This window comes from Oreochromis niloticus, linkage group LG23, assembly GCF_001858045.2.
Source record: "Oreochromis niloticus isolate F11D_XX linkage group LG23, O_niloticus_UMD_NMBU, whole genome shotgun sequence".
In the NCBI taxonomy this organism is placed as follows: domain Eukaryota; kingdom Metazoa; phylum Chordata; class Actinopteri; order Cichliformes; family Cichlidae; genus Oreochromis; species Oreochromis niloticus.
In genome coordinates this window covers 25,016,379-25,029,080 of record NC_031986.2, presented here as the reverse complement: position 1 = coordinate 25,029,080, position 12,702 = coordinate 25,016,379, and the positions used below count along the sequence as shown (strand labels likewise).

General features: G+C 39.4%; 2 protein-coding genes across 6 annotated transcripts in view; both read left to right on the top strand.

Moving 5' to 3' along the window:
• The window catches only part of LOC109196997 (NLR family CARD domain-containing protein 3), a 501,803-nt gene that overhangs the window by 383,265 nt on the left and 105,836 nt on the right, over window positions 1–12,702 (top strand). The gene's annotated exons all lie outside the window — the stretch shown is intronic.
• Window positions 318–12,702, top strand: part of LOC106098977 (NLR family CARD domain-containing protein 3) — a 63,089-nt gene continuing 50,704 nt past the window's right edge. Inside the window, exons 1-3 of one of the 2 annotated variants that reach the window (XR_001225291.3) lie at window positions 409–495; window positions 1,681–1,804; window positions 6,755–6,812. The gene's annotated coding sequence lies outside the window, so the exon portion shown is untranslated. Of the gene's footprint in view, window positions 496–1,680; window positions 1,805–6,754; window positions 6,813–12,702 lie in introns of those variants that run through there. The other variant, XM_019352225.2, reaches the window with a different exon arrangement.

Here is a 12,702-nt window from a genome sequence, read left to right as displayed (position 1 = left end):
TGTGCAGGGGTGGGTCTAGCAAAGTTTTGCCAGGGGGCCGATAGGGCATTAACAGGGAAAGGGGGCACAAAGAAATAATTTTCTTTCTTATTATCATTTAAAATGTCTACCTTTTAATAAATAATTATCTGAATCTTACAACCGAAGTTTTCATCTGATGTAAAATGTATAGAAGTCCATTATTGCATATAGTAACTATTAAGTCTAATATATACCCTAGTAAGCTATAGTACTTTTTCCTTTGGGAAGGTACCATCTGTGAAGTCTGCAATTCTGTTGAAGAAAGATGTTGAATCTATTTAATTATTGTAGAAAAATGATTGATTGATTGATAAACAAAGGATGTGACTCTAAACTTATGTTTCTGAGCCCCAGCTTTCCCACAAACCCCTCCCTCCTGTCCCAGCTTTTTCTTCTTTTTATTAAAGTTTCACTTTCACTTGTCCTGAACTTGGTGTCGCAGATGATCTTGTCGGTGTGAATATCCATGTGAAGGTAATGGAAGCAGTCTGTGATGTTTTTTTTTTTTAGTTAACATCAGCTGTCTGCAGCTTAGTTCCAGCACAAACAGCACAAATCTGCTGCTGCATAGTTCACAGTAACGGACTCGAAGCAACTGGTAACCTGTTCGCCATTTTCTGTGAGTGTGTGTGATCAGAGTCCGGGAATGAGAGCAGAAACAGTTAGTTGATAGTCAGCAGCTGAACTCAGAGTCGTTGTTACTGTGGATCCACTTACTGATGACTGAAGGCAGTTTGCCTCGATTAGACTGTGGAGGAGGCGGCGAGGAGCCGCTGCTATGTCGCTCACTGAGCTACAAAATGCGGCCTCAACATAAACCTCGAAATAAAAATACTGCGTCACAAACCTCTGGCTCTCTTCTAACAGGAAGTAGGCTATTGTTCACTGTTTACACCCACAGAGGAGTGGTGTTACTCAGAGACTGACTGGATTAAACGGACCAAAAGTTTTTATGAACTTTTATTGCTACACTTTATTAAATTTAAACATAATCATTTAAAGCTGATTACATATAAGTCACAATTGTTACTGACTTTCTCACTGACACGCCCAGCGGAGCTGCTGTCTGCAACATGAGTGCTGACATCATCAGTCTGTCATCAATGTAGAGACAGAGCCGGTGATCTCAGTAAGAGATCACCGGCTATACATATCTAGAAATACTGAGTTTGTGGACATCAGGGCAGCTTTTTTCCTACATGACTGATTCTAAACATCACTGAATATATTTTTGAGGAGTTGTTGAACATCTACAGTAGTCTGGATGTGCTCTGATAGCATTTTCCACTAAAATATTCAAAATTCTTAAATACAGATAAAATGTTGCTGAACCATTACATTTAAAGAAGATGTCTCGATGTAAACGTGAACTACATCTACAGGCAAACAGAATCATGATCACATGAAGAATGTTTCCAGTGATAAATGATTAATCTGTGAATATTTATTGGCTTGAAATGAAAATGATAAATCAGAGTCCTTTTCATGGATCTTTGTTGATCTCTCTCAGAAATATATTAAATCAAAGTGTGTTTATAAAAATCATTTTAGGATTCTCTGTAGTAACAATGGTTTAATGTTGTAATTTTAAAGCTGTGAGCTGAAATATGTGTGTGAAATAATCAGCTGTCATTTGTTCCATTGGTTCATTTTCTGCAGGCAGACTGCAGACTGGGAAACACCAGTCCTTCTTAGTCCTTCTACTCACAACATATAAGAATCTAACTGGAACACGTCCTCTTACTGAGGTCTGCACTACGAAGCAGGATTTGATCTTATCAAGGTAATGTCAGGGTTCTTACAGGGGTATGTTCCCAATGGTAACTTATGCAGCTATTTTTCAGTCTCACTGACCAAACCTTTTCAAACATGCTGGACTTGAAACATGAAAAACAGACATTGGTTTTGAATTGTGGTTCAGCAGAATCACGTTTCAGTTTTTAGCCCTGTTTTGGTTCATCATCCTGTTGGAGGATCTGTGACCTGTGACTGAGACAAAGCTTTCTGATACTGGGCAGCACATTTCACTGTACACTATCTAGGGGTTGTTGTTTTTTTGTTGTTGTTGTTATTTTTGTTTGTTTTTTGCAGGAACACTTAACTTTTACAAATAATTAGATTCATCCATTATTTATTACTTATATTTATCCGACATGATTCCTTCCAAATGTCTGAAGTAATGCTGGTACCTACTCTAACTGGAAGAAGTAGTCTATAAACAGATTTGTTAATATTTGAACCTTTGCAGTACAAATGTTCATATTTGTACAAGCAGGCTGGGTGTGGCTGTGTCTGTTTGTTTTACAGCATCAGAGCCATAGCAGGAAGTTGTTGCTGTTGTAATCATTGGTAAGTTTAAAGACATATTAAGGTGCAGCAGCTGATCTTTGAGGTCTGAGCTGCATCTTAAGACTCTTTTTTGGTTTAAAGTGTTCAATGTGGCAGCAGCCAGATCACAGAGAAGAAGCAAAGGATTTTCTGTTTTTCTAAACAGGCGTGTTCCACACAGTGGAGAACCAAAGAGTGAAGAAGTTCTTTGGAAGAAGCTGAGTAAGTGGAACTTTGATTCATTAGAGTCTCTGAGGTTTTGTCTTCATCACAAAGCAGCTGCTGCTCTTTGTTAGTGTGTTTATGCAGAAAACAGATGAAGACTGTGATGCATTGGATAAAGACTCAAAACCATAATGTGCCTTGAATATAAACTTGACAACATCTACAAGAAAAGATTTGGTTTACTCTCTTCTCTTCAGATGAACAGTCTGTGTCAGTGTCTTCAGACGGCTGCAGGTTGTTACCAGCTTCATTAAATGTTTCTCATTCTGCATTTCATATCACATCTGCCACTGTTTGATCCTCTTTAACAGAGGAGATCAGACTGTAATGTGATATTTATTAAGACTCAGTTTTCTTGTGAACTCTGAACAGATTAGATTAGATTAGATACAGCCTCACAAATCAAACTATAAACTATAAAACGAGCTCTGATTTGAGTTCAGATGGTTCAGATGCTGGACTCCAGTCTGACTGATACTCAAGTTGTTTTATGGAGCGCCAAGATTCATGTTCATTTGTTAAATATTCTTCATAATTCATGGAGAATATTTAACAGGAATCAGTGAGCGCCCCCTGCTGGTTCCCTCTGAGTGCTGCTTGTCAGTCTGCAGTGATACTGCAGGATTGATTTATGGAGGCTTTGAGGGATTCACTGCAGTTCTTCTGTAGTTAGTCCCTCACAGCTACATAGTCAGTCACAGTGCCACTGATACGAGCTACACCAGTTCTATAGTCCCTACAAACAACACATGAAATACTAACAGGCTGAAAAGGAGACCAGGGAGTGTGAATGATCACATATGTGACATGTGATGTGTGGATAGATGGAAAATCTGTAATAAATACAAGGTAAAATTAAATAGCCTGTCTCTCTGCTGATAATGTGTGGATATAGGGGTAATGATAAAACTGGAAAGATGTCATTCTATGTTCTGTTAATGAAAACTCATTTTTATCTTCATCTAAATAAACTTCTGTTTCAATAAGCACAAAATCTGCATATATAGAATCATGAGCAAATTGAATTAAATGAATAATTGATTTTTTCAAAACCATTTAAAAACTCTGCTAACTGACACAATGTGATGTTTTATTCTTCCCCGGAGGCTCCATGTCTACCACCATTATTTATTTTCATAGAAATCTGTCAGAAATGTTAATTCAGGATTGTTTTGATTACTGTATCTCTCTAATAAAACCACAGTAACTTCTGCAGCTGCAGCTTTTGTTGTGAAAGTGGAGTTTCAGAACTGAAGTTTGATTCAATCAATCAATCTTTATTTATAAAGCACTTTTCATACAAAAAATGTAGCACAAAGTGCTTTACATGGTTAAAAGCAGCCCCCCCCCCCCAACACACACACACACACACACACACACACACACTTACTTAAAGAGTAAAATTGGGCTGGGTACACATGAGCCAAGTGAGGAAACACTATCACAGGGAGCCGTCTGCACCTGGAGCCGGTCACAGACCGCAGCCTCCAGGCTGGGCACACAGCAGGAGGGAGGCAAAGAAGCCCCCCAGCCAGGCTGAGAGGACCCACAGAGCCCCAGCAGCCACGGTCAATCACAGCCCCAGTGCAGAGAGCCCCCTCCGAGGAAACACTGGAGATATGACCCAATAAATATATGACCCAATAATTAATTGGGATTAATTGATTCTCTGAGGTTTTGTTAGCGTGTTTATGTAGAGATTTATTTCATCTTTGATGTCTTGGCAATCAAATTACAAAGTTCCTCCAACAATAAACTCTACAAATATCAGCTCACAGACTTTTAGAGTCTGTAGGTAGAGATGTATTCTCCTCACATCAGAATAACTGTCTGAGTGTCTTAATCAGAAGACTGCAGGTTGGCTTCAATATCATGAAATGTTTCTCACCATCCACTTTACATCACATCTAGAACTGTCTGGTCCTCTTTAACAGAGAAGTTTGACTGTGATGAGATGTTTATTAGGACTCAGTTTTCACTTTGACTCTGAAGCTCTGGGCTCATAGTCAAACTATAAAACTGGAGATGTGATATGAGACACTGGTGCACGTGACAGATTCCAGTTTGATTTTGATGGCCAGATTGTTTTATGGAGGAGTTCATTATTGTGTTAATGAGGAGGTTCAAAGGAAGTTTGAGGTTGTTATCACCATCGGGTCAGAATGTGAAAAAAACAGCCATCAATCTGTTGAAGTATATTTCAGTTGATTGAATTGTAATCAGTGGTAACTCAACTTAAAGGAAGACACACATGGACTGCTAAACTCTAAAAGAGAAAACAAGATTGGACTACAAGTCACTAACCTAACTTAAGAATAAAGGTTTAAACTCAAGAGACCAAATCAAACTCACCTCAGCTCCCACCCCATGTGAGTGTGAAAAGAGTGAGCTGTAAGTGAGTGCAGTCCTTATATAACGTGTGCCAGGTGAGTGCAATTAAGGGACAAAGTCCAGAGCCAATCAATGGTGAGAAAGGGAAACAAGGTCAATCTGGTGAGCTGAAGGAGAGTGAGGAAAAAAGGGTGAGAAAAACAAGAATCTTTACAACAGCCGCCCCCATATTTCTAGTTGGAAATATGTTCAAATTACCATAGTCACCAATCCTTTTCAGGAAGTGAAGGCAGGGGGATGAGACATGCTACAGGTTTTTGTATACGTTTTATCCCGCACTGCGACTTTTACTGTTCTTATGTGGCCATCTGTGCTCTTTAGAAGGCGTATTACTTTCCCTACAGGCCAAACACTTCTGTGGGTTGACCCAAAGGTAGACAGCATAAAAGTCCACAATTCAAAGTTCAAGGGGCTGGCTGCGTGGAAAGCAGCGGCAATGCAAATTTAAATTTGATCACGCCTGTATCCAATTCAGTTCCAGTCATTTCCTGGCTCACAGCTACTTATTGTGTCCCAACATGATCTGTAATTAAAAATGGCTCATCCTCAATGAGAATGGAGCTTTGAACTTTAATGCTTTCTGTTTGTGTAGAGACACAGAAAAACTTTGATTTGATCTTATTCATGAGATCAGAGGAGGTTTTGTGAAGTTATGCTGTGCCTGCTTCCTGAACATGTTGGTGGGAGGGAAATCAAAGGGCAGATTTAATCCAATACCAACAGGAAGGAAAGGAGGGAGATGTTCCTGTGTCACCTGGGAGAGTGATATTTACAGGAAAATCAGAGAAGATGTTGAAAGTGAGGAAAAAGAAGAAAAGAGGGAACCTTTACTTTTCACGTTAAAGTCTGCTGCTCCTGCTGAGCACCTCCTTCCTGTCCTGCTTCAGGTGGAGTCTTGACTCCTTCCAGGAAGTAGCTCACCTGTGTGTCAGTCCATGTGTGGAGTGGAGACTCTTCTTCAGCACTTTCAAAAATTAAATGCAGTTTGTTCTATGACATCACTTTTTTTCATTGTCTCCAGATGCACAACATTCTAGTGATGAGGAATTTGAAGATCCATCATCTAGTATCTCTTCTGTCCCCAGTTGTTCACTCAGCCAGAGTGAAATTGTTTAGTCTGAGATTTAGATCTCCCAAAGGAAGCAACTGAGTTTCCTGCATCTAGTCCTCCTGACGCGTTCACCTCCCGCCCCTTACTTTAGTGTTGACCGGTCTGTTTCAACAGCTCTTAAATTAGCATAACAAACATTTTTCACCACCAAATTCAGTTCAGTGGGTCGTTCAGTGGTCATTAAGTGGGTAATCAGATGTAAAACACAATATTTATGAGTGTTTTAGGTTATAAATTGGTCAGATTTGACCCAAAGACAACAGGAAGGCTAGTCTCAGTGAGAAAACCCTCCTGGCTCCAGGTGGTGGGGGTGGGGGGTACAATGCAGATGAGTGGAGGCTTAATGGACTGAAATTTCCAGTCACAATGAGTCAGTGTGTGTCAGTGAATGCATCATGTGTGTTTTATGGCTCCATCTAGTGGACTGATAGTAGAAGTAGAGCAGCAGATCTGTCATCTCGGTTGCGGGCAAAAGACCTGCAACTGACAAATAAAGGCTATCTCATCTCATCATCTCTCATCAGATGGCAGCTTCCTCTGCCTCACACTGCTGTCTGACTGCATTCAGCTGATACTGAGAGGAAGGACAAAAGAAGCAGCTGATATTTGGACAGCACACATGATGGAAAGGAGGATTTCAGTTGATGTGCACATGAATGATTTGTGTTTCCTCTGCAGGTGAAGGTAGAAAGTGTGTGTGAGCTGATGTGGATGTGAATTCAGCAGCATGGATCAGTGTGAGGACAGAGAGGAGGGAGTCCCTCCCTCTAAAACCACTCTGTGTGGGGACCATGAGAGCCAGACCAAAGCTCAGAGGTGAGATGACCATCTCTAACTGTCCATGACTCTTCTCCATGTCACAGCTCAGCACTCACATCACTGCTCCATCATTATTCACAGGAAGAAACGAGGAACTAAACGTAAACATCAACCTGAACCCAGCTGTGTGTCCTTAAAGAGCGACCATTTAAATGATTTTAATATTGATTTAAAACAAAGACATTTATCTGACACAGAGTAAGAATGTCTCAGCATTAAAATGGGGCCAAAAAATATTTCAGACGACAAATTGTTGAATAGAATGATTTGAGTTTTGGATTATTTATTATATCTGCTGTAGTTTGCTCCATCATATCCATCATGTTTGGAATTAGTTTTCTTCTAGTTTATGCAAAACTATTTTAGTTTCACAATTATTTACAGAATTTAAAACTTTAACTAAACTAACTAAACTTTAACCTAAAGTGTGCTTTGGGTTTTTTTCTCTATCAGGATGTATCAGAAACCTGAACCCAGCTGTGTGTCCTTAAAAAGTGATGAGTCAAAGAACTTTAATGTTAATTTTAAAGAAAATTCTTCTGCTGCAGAGAGGTAATGTGTCACTAAATGCTGTTTCTTAAAATGTTTACATTATGTTTAATGCCAGCTCAGCTCTTTTTCACACACATTTCTATGTTCATATGTAAAGCTGTGTGTTTTTGGAGTTTGTCTTTTCATAAATACAGCAGTCAAAGATTGAAGAATGAGTATTTGTAGGATGTGTTTCTATACTGAGTGTAATTTTTACATATTGTATTAACACAATTGACCTAAATACACTGGAAGGCCATGAAGTTGGAGTGGGAATTATTATGCTAGATGTTTGTATCTATGTACTGGATTTGTGCTGACCTATTTACACGTTTTAAATACATTTATATCATATGTTATACTACTATATGAACACCTGTTAAAGAAGAGCGTTTGTTTTGCAAGCTAATAATTAGTACTTATGGTTAGTTTAGAAAGTTTTTGTTTTCTATCGTTTTTATTTTATATGAGGTTCACCTGGTGATTATGATGGGTTATGGCTCTTTTTGATAGTGCAAATTGTTTGATGCTAAAGAAATTCCTAATTAGTTAGATATATGGTTTATTTTGGGAGCGTAACCCATTTTTAAGTCATAAAACTGTCAAGTAGATTAATTATGTCTTTCTTTAAGACAAACATAACAGCCATGATTTCTGACTCTGAGTTAACGTCAGCCAGAAAAACCTATCAAAAAGGACAATAATGAAGATGGATGACAAGCTCTGGGAAGAATGTTCACAAAGTTCTTGATCTCACGGGATGTACTTCATAGAGGGGTTAAGATAAATTTATCATTTTGGCTTTAAAATTTAAGACCTGACTAGTCCGAAATATAAAAATGAAAATAAACAAAGTCCAAAACAAAACTCTTCATATTTCTCATCTGATCTGATCTTCTCAAATGTCAGAGAGAAGATTCTCAGTTTGACACCAAGACAAACAGCAAAGCATGTCTTGTGTCCTTTAGCTTGTATTTATCTCTGTGTGGAAAGTCATAATGTGAACTAATTCTTCATGATTCCTTCATAGAGTGGACCAGGAGAGTTCAAAGGTTCCCATTGATCAACCTGCCAAACACCATCAGACACATTTGGACTCTGTATTTATGGTCTGTACATGCAGAACAACTGCTCTTACATCTGTTCTGTTCATCCCATACTGCACTTATAGACCACTGAATTGTTAATGTGTCCATCATCTGAGGTTTTGGTCAATGATTTCAGTCTGGCTGGATTATTCATATCATCTTCTGTTCCAGCTACTGGAGGACAACATCATGAATTTTGTGAAGAATGAGCTGAAGAAGATCCAGAAAATTCTAAGTTCAGATTACCCAGAATCCTTAGGGAGCCAGAAAGAGGATGAGGAGGTCTTGGAGGGTGAAAATAAAGAGGAAAACAGAAACAGCAGAGAAGCATTTTTGAAAATCACACTGCACTTCCTCAGGAGAATGAGGAAGGAGGAACTGGCTGACTGTCTGCAGAGCAGTAAGAGGATGTATTTAAAGATTTAAGCTGCTGCATTAATGGGAAATTTAAGAATGTCTCAAGAAATGGACCAACATAGATTCAAAAACCTATTCTTTAGGCAAGAAAAATGTAAGTGTATTTACTAAATAATAATTCCATCATTAAATGTATTTATTGTGTGTGTTCAGAAATATTTGCTCCAGATTTTCAACATGAACTCAAATCTTCTCTGAAGAATAAGTTCCAGTGTGTGTTTGAGGGGGTTGCTAGAGCAGGAAACCCAACCCTTCTGAATCAGATCTACACAGAGCTCTACATCACAGAGGGAGAGACTACAGAGGTCAATGATGAACATGAGGTCAGACAGATTGAAACAGAATCCAGGAAACCAGACAGACCAGAAACAACAATCAGACAAGAAGACATCTTTAAAGCCTCACTTGGAAGAGAACAACCAGTCAGGACAGTGCTGACAAAGGGAGTGGCTGGCATTGGGAAAACAGTCTTAACACAGAAGTTCAGTCTGGACTGGGCTGAAGACAAAGCCACCCAGGACATCCAGCTCATATTTCCATTCACTTTCAGAGAGCTGAATGTGCTTAAAGAGGAAAAGTTCAGCTTGGTGGAACTTGTTCATCACTTCTTCACTGAAACCAAACAAGCAGGAATCTGCAGCTTTGAAAACGTCCAGGTTGTTTTTATCTTTGATGGTCTGGATGAGTGTCGACTTCCTCTGGACTTCCACAAAACTACAATCCTAACTGACCCTAGAAAGTCCACCACCGTGGATGTGCTGTTGATTAACCTTATTAGGGGGAATCTTCTTCCCTCTGCTCGCCTCTGGATAACCACACGACCTGCAGCAGCCAATCAAATCCCTCCAGAATGTGTTGACATGGTGACAGAGATCAGGGGGTTCAATGACTCACAGAAGGAGGAGTACTTCAGGAAAAGATTCAGAGATGAACAGCAGGCCAGCAGGATATTCTCCCACATCAAGACATCACGAAGCCTCCACATCATGTGCCACATCCCAGTCTTCTGCTGGATCACTGCTACAGTTCTGGAGGATGTGCTGAAAACCAAAGAGGGAGGAGAGCTGCCCAAGACCCTGACTGAGATGTACATCCACTTCCTAGTGGTTCAGGTGAAAATGAAAAAAGTCAAGTATGATGGAGGATCTGAGACAGATCCACACTGGAGTCCAGAGAGCAGGAAGATGATTGAGTCTCTGGGAAAACTGGCTTTTGAGCAGCTGCAGAAAGGAAACCTGATCTTCTATGAATCAGACCTGACAGAGTGTGGCATCGATATCACAGCAGCCTCAGTGTACTCAGGAGTGTTCACACAGATCTTTAAAGAGGAGAGAGGACTGTACCAGGACAAGCTGTTCTGCTTTGTTCATCTGAGTGTTCAGGAGTTTCTGGCTGCTCTTCATGTCCACCTGACATTTATTAACTCTGGAGTTATTCTGCTGGAAAAGCAACAAAAATCATCGCATCAGTCTGAAACAGATGAATACTTCTATGAGAGTGCTGTGGACAAGGCCTTACAGAGTCCAAATGGACACTTGGACTTGTTCCTCTGTTTCCTCCTGGGTCTTTCACTTCAGACCAATCAGACTCTCCTACAAGGCCTGCTGACACAGACAGGAAGTAGCTCACAGACCAATCAGGGAACAGTTCAGTATATCAAGAAGAAGCTCAGTGAGAATCTGTCTGCAGAGAAAAGCATCAATCTGTTCCACTGTTTGAATGAACTGAATGATTGTTCTCTAGTGGAGGAGATCCAACAGTCCCTGAGATCGGGACATCTCTCTGCAGATAAATTGTCTCCTGCTCAGTGGTCAGCTCTGGTCTTCATCTTATTGTCATCAGAAAAAGATATGAATGTGTTTGACCTGAAGAAATACTCTGCTTCAGAGGAGGCTCTTCTAAGACTGCTGCCCGTGGTCAAAGCCTCCAACAAAGCTCTGTAAGTAAAATGCACTCATCTGTGTCTGCTTAAAATGTTTATTCTACTTACCTGAACAAAACAGAACAAAAAAAAAGAAAAAAACAAAACAAAACACAGACTGTGCCTAGTGTGCCTGTGCCAGTGGGTACTACACAAGTATGACTAAATCTACCAGCTCCTCACTGGTTTAGATTTAATTATATAGGCATAGTTGTGTTTTTACTGGGCAAATTTAAGGTGTTTTATATTTGACAAATTTGAGACATGTTTTAATTTATTTGAAATAACCAAGAACTGTAGTGCACACTCTGTTTTTCTTTTCTACGTTCAATATTAAGTGATTTAATTTAACCACTATTATCATTGTTTTTCAGACTGAGTGGCTGTGACCTCTCAGAGAGAAGCTGTGATGCTCTGTCCTCACTTCTCAGTTCCCCGCCCGTTAGTCTGAGAGAGCTGGACCTGAGTAACAACAACTTGCAGGATTCAGGAGTGAAGCTTTTGTCTGTTGGCCTCAAGAGTCCATACTGGAAACTGGAAACTCTCAGGTCAGGTTTCAGACTTTTACACTCATTACCACTTAAAATCTGAATAATATTAGTGCATAAGCCACTACATGTACAGAATTCTTTAGTCACTTTGAATTAAATTTGGTTGGATTATTGTCTGAAAAGGATTTTCTTCTTCAAAATCTTTTGTTTTTGAACTGGTAAAAATTACTGATATGCATGACACTGGTTTGAACATACACCAGTTACCAGGTTAGTTTAAATCCAGAGAATTACATGTCCAGGTGTATTTCTATTTTTCACTCTTTTCACTCTTTGCAACGAAAGTTTCTGGAATTTTAAAATATATATTTTCAAAGTCTTTCTGTGTGGAGTTTGCATGTTCTCCCTGGGTCCTCCAGCTTCCTCCTACACTCCATAGACATTCACTTAGTGGGGATAGGTTAATTGGAAAATTGCTCATAGGTGTGAATGTGGGAGTGAATGTGAGTGCGAATGGTTGTCTATGTCTATGTGTTAGCCCTGCGACAGACTGGTGACCTGTCCAGGGTGTACCCCGCCTCTCGCCCTAAGACAGCTGGGATAGGCTCCATCCCCCCCACGACCCTGAAAAGAATAAGCAGAAGCGAATGGATGGATGGATGGATGGACTTTCAAAGGTTGATTTCTCAAAATGAGAGTATTGGGAATTTAATGTCACAGCAATTAAAACACATAACATCAACTTCGTTCAATAAAAATAAATACAATGTCACAAAGCAAAATTACAAAGAAAGGTGGAAAAAAGTGAACGTGTATGATTATCTTATCGCTCCGTATTAGCCCTGTGGTAGACTGGTAACCTATCCAGGTGTACACTTAATGTCGACTGTGATACACTTCACCCCCTGCAAATCTCAATTAGATGGAAGTGATTTTACTTTGTTTTTCTTCAATGCCATGTGTCACCACAATTTATAGACGCAACCTAAACTTTACTTTCACACAGGTAGATTGTCTTGTTAATAGTATTGAAACCTCATGGATGGATAACACATGAGGATTAGACTGAGTTAAACACTGAGCAGAACCCATATTAATAAAAGAAGACAAAATTCATTTCAAAGTTTCCTTCTTATTCTTTAGTCCTATAAGTACATTTATTCTTGACTTTCACAATCCATTGCATCCAACACATCCTTTTGTCAGAAAAAAAAACACAAATGCTAACTCCGAGTTGTTCCCTATAATAAATATAATAATATAATAATAATATAATAAACCCCTTTACCTTAAATATAAAACGAACATCACAAATATATCAAATATTAACTGTTCTCCGGGCCTAATTATTTTTGTCAC